Source organism: Alligator sinensis, unplaced genomic scaffold (genome assembly GCF_000455745.1).
Source record: "Alligator sinensis unplaced genomic scaffold, ASM45574v1 scaffold29_1, whole genome shotgun sequence".
NCBI lineage: Eukaryota > Metazoa > Chordata > Crocodylia > Alligatoridae > Alligator > Alligator sinensis.
The window spans coordinates 3,131,904-3,140,130 of record NW_005841933.1 but is presented as its reverse complement, the minus strand read 5'-3'; the positions used below and the strand labels follow the sequence as shown (position 1 = coordinate 3,140,130).

The following is an 8,227-nucleotide window of genomic DNA, read 5'->3' as shown; positions in this document are numbered from 1 at the left end:
TGTGCGGGCCGCCTCCCGGCCCCCCCCATGTCGCCATGCGCGAGCCGGGAGCAATATGCGGACCCGTCTTTGCGCACACGGGCTGTGGCCAGCAGCCCGGGCACGCGGGGTCAGAAGAGACCGTGGGGCAGTAAGGAACGCACGGGCTAGAATTAGTCACAGAGACTTAGTGGTTGATTCAAAGATTATTTACTTACACCCAAGATGGTCACGGTGTAGGCTGGACAGTTTCCAGGTTCAGCTCCGCTTGAATCCTCATTGGAGGACTACGACAAATTCGGTCCTTGGGCCCTGGAGTTGTTAAGGCTCCGCGGGTTCAGCAATTCTTTCCCACGGAGTTGTCGAAGCTCCGTGGGCTCTATTCGGTTCTCAGGCCCCGGAGTTGTTAAGGCTCCGTGGGTTCGAAAATTGAGTATATAGGATAGGGATACGTCTAGGATTGCGCTCGGCGACGGGGAGAGGCCAGAGGCTGTTTAGACCTCTGTTGCCTTCTTAAGAAATGCGTTGGGTCCGTAAGGATCCGCAGCGCTTAGAGATCTTCACGCTCTCCCTCTCAAACTCCAATTGCTCTTTCTCTCTCTTTCTCTCCGACTTGGGCGGAAACCTCCCAAGCTCTTTATACGGCTAGCAAGCCAATCGCTAGCCGCCACGTGTGCCTATATTAAGATCGGCCAATAATGTGGCACGAATCTAAATACAAATGGCGGGAACTCCTTTGCACCGTGCATCACTATGATGCAAAAGAAATGCACCATGCAAAGAAGGCTACAAACAGCGGGAAATACTCTTTTGCACGCGGGTTCTTCTATTGCAGCAGAAAACTCCACCGTGCAAAGAAGCTGCAATTTGGCGGGGACATAATTTAGCGGTGCCGAAGCACACAAAAACAAAAAACCACAACTTTGGGTTGTGACAGGAGCAACCCCACTGCTGTCCCCAGCTAAGCCCAGCTTCCCACACATCAGAAACAGCTTTGGAGCTCCCCCCTGCCCCGGGTCAGCTGGAGACAGCGGAAACAGCAGATGGGAGAGGCGGGGAATGGGAAGGGAGGGGGCATTCCACTGAATATGGAGGGTAGGGGACAGATTGCTGAGAGTTGGGGAGGGGTGGGAAACAGTTTCTTTCCTGATTTGGGGACTTTAAAAAGTATTTGGCAGCTCCTTCTATGGCATGGTCTGCCTGCTTGGAGCAGGGAGGGGAGGAGGGTGGGGAGAAGTGAGGGTTAGCGGGGGTAGCTGGGGGTGGGCAGCCACCCCTGCAGCACCAGTTGCTGCTCTCACACCCCCCTTTTACAAAGTCCAGGATCTGCCTGTGCTGTGAGGTACATGGCCTACTTGGCCACCCCATGTTATGCTACGGTAAGAGCCTAGTTAGTAGTGATGAAGAGATGCTACTCTGTGTTGGCAGCACAGTAGATGGATTGTGAAGAAGTGTTTTGAGTGGGGGTCTAGGAACCAAAAACTACTCTGGCATGAACTCAGTGCATAGCCTTGGGCAAGCTACTGATCTTACCTGCCAGGGCTCATGCAAGGATTGGTTGTATGAGGCTTTGAAAAAAACCATAATTAGTGAAATTACCAATATAATAGTTCTTCTGTGACCATCTGAAATGGGCTGGTTAGCTTCTTAGACCCCAGTCCTGCAAACGCATAAAGGAAGAGTTGAATAAGTGATAGCAGAATCAAGACCATAGCAGATAAAATAGATACATCTGTAAAGCCTTCCAAGTACAACATCTTTAAAATATGAAAATAAATGTAATGTGTATAAATAGAATGTATGAGTAAATAGAATATACAGTAATCTATTATGAAGGATTGATTTTTAAAAAGAAAAATTATCCTGCACACTGTTTTGAGGGCCCTAAGTTTTCCTGCAAAATTTTGGATATGCAGAAAATCTCCTCTCTTTACCCAGTAAAAACTTATTGTAGCTTTACATCCAGAATTCTGGGGACTTTCTTATCAAGAAAGCACCTAATGTAATGTAGGTCCTACTATACAGATTTTTTTTTTGAGACAGATAGAGTGCATTAGTCATGTTGATTAATTTTTATCAACAAAGCACTGTCATATTAAAAGGTAAGATGATTTGTATCATAAGTTAGAATTCACAGTACAAGTTCAAAAAGCTATTTTTCAGACTTTTGGTCAATTTTAAAGCCTGCAGATCTTGCAAACCGTGCAGCCACCAACACTTTAGTTAATGGCACTATATGTACTTAAATATACATGTATATTTACTGTTCAGATTTGTGTCTAATATATTTTAACCACGATTGGGAAAAGATATTTCTTTTCTTTCCTGTCTTATGCTTATAAAGAAAAATATAATTCTTTCCCTTGTACAGTATTTTCCTTTCTACCTTCTTTCTTCAGATTTTTTTGCATTTTTAAGAGAAACATTAAAAATGTTACAGTTATCAATACACTATGCCTAAAATGTTCATAGTTCAGGAAACAATTCCTGAAGCTTCTGTGGGCTAAGAGAAGCTGACTACAAAAATGTTCTTTAAGTTATTTTTGTCAAGGTATAAATTGCAAACTTTAAAAGCAATGCATATATTTAGGTTCTGTGTGGGATGCTGGGGTCCTTTCACTGTTACTAGCAGTGGAAGCACGGGAAGGTAACCTCTGTAGATAATGTAAGGGCATCTTTGTTGTTGTTTAATGGGAGGGGGGGAGGCAGAAATTGAGTAAGATACCATTGCCAGGAATGATGCCTGGAACACTGGAATGGATGATAAAGGTGGCTGATGAGGACTCTGACCCCACACAGAACGATACTGGGGAGAAGGGGCTTAATCTAAGGACAGTTCTGACATCCACTTGTAACATGCATATTTTATTCCTAAATCAAGATAAAAGGCAGGATAGGAAACTATCTGTAGGAAGGGATTTCAAGAATAACTCCATCCCAAGAGAACTAAAATGGAATTGTTGACTGCCTGCTGTCTAAAAGGCTACAAGAAAGGCAGAGAACAAAGGCACTAAACCTCACTGCCTCTCCGCATCAGCTTCAGGGCTGAAAAGAAAGAGAGTTGAGGTGCTCGCTTGCTCCTTCTCCCCTATAGTTCAGCCTCCTCCCCCACCCAGAGCCTGGAGCCAGAAAGTTGGGAGGAAAGAGAGATTGGCTCTCTGGTGCTAAGGCCACTGAGCCAGGATGGAGATAGGGAGCTGAGGATCAGTGCACTCAGCTGCAGCAAATCTCCCAGAAAGCTTTTATCAAATATCGCTTTCTGCACTGATGAAAGGACTAATAAAAGCACCTACAGGAAAGCAAGCAGGCGGCCATGGTTCAGTGTGCAAAATAGAAAATAAAACATTTTTGGCTAAATTGAAATTTTCCTATGGAAAAGAAAAGTTTTTTGTGTGAAAAATCATTTTGATGGAAAAGTCCTGACCCTTTCTGCGCTCAAAATGCACACACACTGCAACCAGCAGATGATGGCCAGCTTTTCAACTACCATATTTGCAACTGTGTTTTTAGATCAACAACAAACTCAAGTCCAGCTGGCTCTGCAATCCTGGTACAGAGAGAGGCTGCTAAGGATGAATAGGAAAATGGAGCACCTCTCTTCCAAGAGGAGACTGAAAAAACTTGGATTGTTTAGCCTAGCAAAGCAAAGGTTGAGAGGATGTGATTGTTCTTTATAAATACATTAATGTAAAGAGAATTATGTACTAGGGAGGAAAAAGGAACAACTTAAGGACAATATTGGTACCAAGAATAAATGGGTATAAGCTGCTATGAATACATGCAGGTTAAAATTTAAAGTTTCTAACTAACCAGAGTGAACTTCTGGAGTAGACTTCCAGTTGGCATAAAAGGGGCAATTGACCTCAACTAGTTTTAAAATGGAGGTTGATCACTGTATGAAAGGCATTACATGATGGTTGCTAGTGAGAGCTGGGGGTTAGAAACGGGCAGCATCCAGACAAACGTGGACGTTTGAATCCCTGGGGACAAGCAGCAGTGGCACACCTTGCACCACATCTGCTTTTCCCTAGGGAATAACCATACCACGCACGCTTTGATGCACAGCAAGTTATCCTGGGGGCAGTAGGGGAGGCTGGGGCCAGCACTGCGCTGGCCCCAGCAGCCTTACCCGGCGTCCTGGGAGCCTCCCGGAGCTACAGACATGGTGCTCCTGCCAGGTGGAGCCTGGCTGGCAGCCGCAGCCAGGGGTCAAAAAAATCTGCAGAAAAAAAAAATGGAGCAGTGCACGCACAGGCAGTGTGCCCTTGGAGCACAGAGAATACCTCGGTGTGCAGTATGTGGCGCTGCAGACATGTTTGTGGTGCCACATACCGCATGGCCACACTTATCTGGACGTGCCCAGGAGGTTCTTTTCAGTTCCATGTTTCTAACTCGGTCTGTGACATGTGGCTAGAATGCTGGCTACCGCTGCAGCACCACTGCTAATAATTCTCTTAAGAAACAGCCACGTTAATTTTACACTGCTGGATCCCTTTAATTTTTGGTACTCAGCATACAGTATCTGAAACAACAGCCTAAAAGGACGTGAATTCATTACAAATTCTGAAACTTATACCCTCTTCATCAGGCCCTGAGAAACAAAAGGAAGTTCAAAGTTTTGACTAATATTGTAGGCCAAACTCAGTTGCCTTAATAAACCTGCCCACATTGTATGACTTCAAGGGTAGTTGTGTGACATAATGAAGCCATATTATGGTTCTTTTCGTAGCTGATTGTCCTATATTTTTTAAGGGACAGTGACATTTCACAAAAGTAATACTATATAAATAGAAGAGCTGAAATATGAAATTGGTGTAATTGGAAGAGAATATTATCTCAGGATATATTTTTCAACCTAATAAATGAGGATGAAGTTGAGAGAGAGTTGGGTTTTTTTAAATGGAATAAATTCTTATTGTTTTCTAAGATCCCTTTTCACTGCCAAAATGATGTAAATGGCCATAGTGTATATAAGAATTAGGCTCACTAGGGATGTGACAATGTTCTATTTTACTGATTTCTTAATGAGAATGAAAGGAATAATGTGGATTTATTTAACCGGATGAATGTTGGTGCTATAGAGCAACAGTTGCTCTCTGTGCTGTTGTTGATCTGCTGCATTCTGATAGCATAGAAAACAGTCATTGTGTCATTTATCTACAGAGTTGCCATTGTAGTAAATGTACTCTGTCCTTTTATTATTTGCTGTTGTTTATCTTATTGGTTGATATCTTTTATTTCTAAATTGTTATGCTGTTATGTACTTTGTACCTTCTAAAACTTTTATTAATATGATATCAATGGTGCACCGGTGTTTCTAAAACCCTGGCAAATTACAGATCTGATAAAAATCAGAAAGGGACGAATCCTGAAATCCTTAGCTTGTCCAAAAGTCACTGCCATTGGATTTGGCCCAATAAGAAATGGACATCATGGGAAAAAATGTCTTGGTAAAAGTTAACCTTGAATTCAATAATATTAATAATTCAATATTGAATGCGCATAGCCAGAAAACAATATCGATTCCAATTCCTTTCCCAGTACATTATTATTTGTATTGTACCTAAAGTGTATTAGGCCCTTTGTACAGCATAGAAAAGACATAGTCTTTGACTTGAAGAGACATGGCCACTCTTAGACATAGCATAACAAAGAGAAGTGGGAGGGTCAAGGAACAAGGAAAGAATTGTTGGGTGGAAGAAAGAGTAGGAAAATGTAAGTTGCGTTATTCTAAAAAGCCTAATTGAATGTTTACAAAATACTTAACAAAAGCTTTTCATATTGACATCAGACAACTGCTGTGTATACATGCTAGCTATGCTGTATGCCATTTTATTTTGTTACAAAGTATGGACAACTATAGAAATTCAATTTATTTTACAAGGGGACTTTTCTATATTACTCTAATGTAATAGAGAAAAAGCTTTTCTGGTTTTTATTTGGGCCCTTGACTTTGTTTGTGATGACTTAAAGCTTCATCCTTGGTGCTTTGGGGTGCTTTTTAACTTTAAAAAATTAATAAAAATAGAAATCTAGTGAACCTGAGAAAATAAATGTAGTCTGCCATACTGGCTTTAAAATGACCACTAAAATATCTATTTTTAGTGTTATGCCTTTATATGTTCAAAATCTTCTCTGGTTGTATTTTCAATAGACATACATTTGTTTTTGAAGTGCTGCAGCCTTTGGCAACAGCTTTGTGATTTGTGGATTAATATGTTTTCCTTCAGTGAGCTTTAAGCAAAGAGATGAGTAAAATGCTGCTTGTGTGGCATTTACTATAGCTGAAGTGCCACTTTAAGGATGTTTGCTATACTACTCTCTAAAAAGTGCTAAATAAATAACACTTCCATTTAGTGTACTAGTGACCTGGATAATTGAAGCAACATTCTGCTTTGCCTATCTATTTTGATGCAGCTGCTGTCATCTTGAAAGCATCTATTTTTCAATGTAGCATTTTTAGTGCTCAGTGTACAGCAATTAAATAGAGCTGTCCAAAACAGTGCTTTATAATGTAAAGCTACCATGCCTAGTCGTGCAGATAAACAAAAGATTGGGGCAGAGTAAACATTCTCTGAGGAGCATTGATACTGTATTCAACTAGTGCTGATGGATGTATTAAAAAGGCTGCTTGTTTTAAAGTCTGTAGCATATAATTTCCTCTTGATGAGCATACATGTTGCTCCTATTAATCTTAATGAGTATCCCTTTGAGATTAATGCCATAGGTTTGTACAGGACTTTAAGAATCAACATGAATAGTTTTGTCTTGCAGTGAAAATATAAATTGAAACCTTTTCAGCAGTATATTACCCTTCAAGAAGCCTTTGTTGTCCCCACCTTAGAAATCATGCCTCAAGCACCTATCTACCGAAGTGGCTACATGCTTCCCATTACCATAGGATCCAGCATTCCACTATTTTAATTATTTAAATTCACAACACCCTTGTGAAGTAGGAAAGTGAGATCATCATCAGTTTACAGATTTGCAGTTGATAATAAAGAGAATAAGAGACTTGCTCCAGGCCACATATAAAGCTTGTTGTGGAGCCAGGAATTAGGTCAGTCCTCTCAAGATGCTAGCCAACACCCCAACCAATGTGATTTTCCTTTCTTAAGACTGAGTATGCCATACATTCATTGAGGCTGGTGCAAATAAAGGGTGAGCCTGTCACCTGTGGGTGTAGGGGGAAGAGTTAGAGTTATCTAAGAATTTTTAGACTGGAAAAATGTGGACATGAAGGTTACAGGGGGGAAGTTGCAAACACACAAATAGTGTTAATGAATGTGACAAAGATGTGTCAATTAAGGTGTCAATTAATGTGACAAGGATGTGGCCTGAAAAGGAAAAGTGCTACTTGAAGCCCATGAGCTAGTCCCAATCTCATCCTCTTTAATAGGTGGGAAGGAGATGAGATTTATGTAGCCAGTGGTCAGCAATGTTCAGGTTGAAGGAGAAGTGGCACTAGGACACACTTGCCCGCCTGTCCCAACTACTGCTTCTCCCTGCTGCCTGGCTGTGGCACAGCACAGATGAACCTCCCCATTACCCAGCTGCACTGCGAGGCAGACAGAGCCCCCTGCTGCTGAAGCACCAGATGAATGGACCAGATTCAATGGCTCCACAGGCCAGGTCTAGCCTGTGGACTATAGGTTGCTAACCTCTGATGTAGGCACAGCAGAAATGGTAGCCTTCAGAACAAACAAGAATTAGAGTACACAGTGGAAAATTTTCTGCAAATAGTCATTTGAATTTGAAAACCAATTTTAATTCAAGTATGCTGACAATTTCTTGTTTTGACTTCCTTCAAACATTTGAGTGGGTTATAATTACTTGCAATAATTGCAGATTTTAAGCAAAATTATTTAACATTCTCTGAAAAGGAATTTGGATTTTTTTCTGTTGAAATATGTAATTCTTTTTGTCATTTGGGTTACATGCGTCATTTAGTCATTTAAGAGAAACTGTTAGAACAGGAATACTTAAATTCAGATATTTGATGTTAAGAAATTGTTCAATTTAAAAGAAAGAGAGAGGTGTTATAGAATTTCTAAGAAAAAAAGAGGCTTTTGTGATTTGCTTAAAACTGTGGCCAAGTTGATGAAACACTAGCACAGAAATTTGGAGAAGCAAGGTCTGTTCTGAATTCTGCTATTAGTCTATTTGGTGACCTTGGGCATATCGCTTTTGGGACTCAGTTTTTCCACATGCGAAATGATTCTTGCAACAGTTACCAAGTATTTTAAGA

General features: G+C 41.1%; 1 protein-coding gene across 2 annotated transcripts in view; it reads left to right on the top strand.

The window, feature by feature from the left end:
- Positions 1-8,227, top strand: part of CHN2 (chimerin 2) — a 95,044-nt gene that overhangs the window by 72,626 nt on the left and 14,191 nt on the right. The gene's annotated exons all lie outside the window — the stretch shown is intronic.